The following is a 1,287-nucleotide window of genomic DNA, read 5'->3' as shown; positions in this document are numbered from 1 at the left end:
AGATGGCCCATATAAAATGGGTCAAGTTTGGAATGCTTTTGTTGGTCCCAATGTTGATCTCGGCAGCAGAAGTACTGAAAAATAGCACTGCAGATTGTACTGTCATTTGAGTGACTCAGGGCCTGATCTTTCCATTAACTTGAATGGATTTTGGATCTGGTCCTCAGTGCATTAAGCCTTGCCTTCAGAGGCTTTGCAGAAAAGGAATTTTCTCCATGTTCTCAAAACTGCTACAAAGCTAGGCTACTCCTAGGAAATTATCATCTCTGAATGGAATAAAATAAAAACATAGCGGGAAAAGGTTTTTGGTGTAGGTGTTTTGCCCCTTTTTCTTAGAAGGGAGACAGACCTGTAACCCCCAAACCACAGCATCCTCTTGCTCCTGGTCCCCTCCACGCCTCTCAATGGCTGATCCCGCTCTCTCTTTCCCCATCCCGCAGCAAAGACCTCCTTTTAGCTGCCAATGCTTCCCTGACCACCATTTTTTCTTATTTTCTCTTCTCAATTGTTAACATAGTGCTGCAATACTATGGTAGCCATAGAGACCTCTGTGCCTCAACACTGGCTTTTGGTGAGGGCAGATCATACCTCTTTCATATATTGAATAGGCAAAGGAGTGAATGTGGGTTGACAGTTAGGGTTGCCCCAAGGAAAAAGAATGATGGAAGGAAAAGTCCCAAAATGAATGTGCAGATGGAAGCATCTGGACAAAGTCCTTTTGGAATAGCTAATTTATTTGCCTAAAGGAGGTAAGAGAGAGATACTCCCCCGTGCTTTGGGAGAGGTGGAGCCTATACTCAGATATCTCTGGCTCCTCTACTGGAAGGATGAAAAAAGCTCTGATTTACATTTTGTTCATTGATATCAGGAGTTCGGTAACGATACTTGACACATTACTTTTTTGGGTGGGAAGGTAGTATTGCCCAGTAATCAAAGTTGTGGATTAGGGGCCATGGCACCTGGTTTCCATCTCTGGATCTGCTGGTTACTCACTGTGAGACCTTGAGTAATGTGTCTGCCTCAGTTTCCCTCTATGCAAACTGGGAATAACAAATACCCCCACCTACCTGTTTCACAAATGTACTGAGAGGCTTAAAGTTAGTAAGGTTGGCTGAGATTCTTGGATAAAAAGTGATCTGGACAGAGGATTACTATATTTTCATTATAAGCCTTTTGTACAAAGCTTGTCTTTCAGTGATATCTGTAGGGTCTGTTTTTCAGAGGTGCAGAGCAGCAGTTCTCGTTGACTTCAGCTGGAGCTGTGCGGCTGAGCACCTCTGAACATCA

This window comes from Dermochelys coriacea, chromosome 3 (genome assembly GCF_009764565.3).
Source record: "Dermochelys coriacea isolate rDerCor1 chromosome 3, rDerCor1.pri.v4, whole genome shotgun sequence".
In the NCBI taxonomy this organism is placed as follows: domain Eukaryota; kingdom Metazoa; phylum Chordata; order Testudines; family Dermochelyidae; genus Dermochelys; species Dermochelys coriacea.
This window is presented reverse-complemented; position numbering follows the sequence as displayed.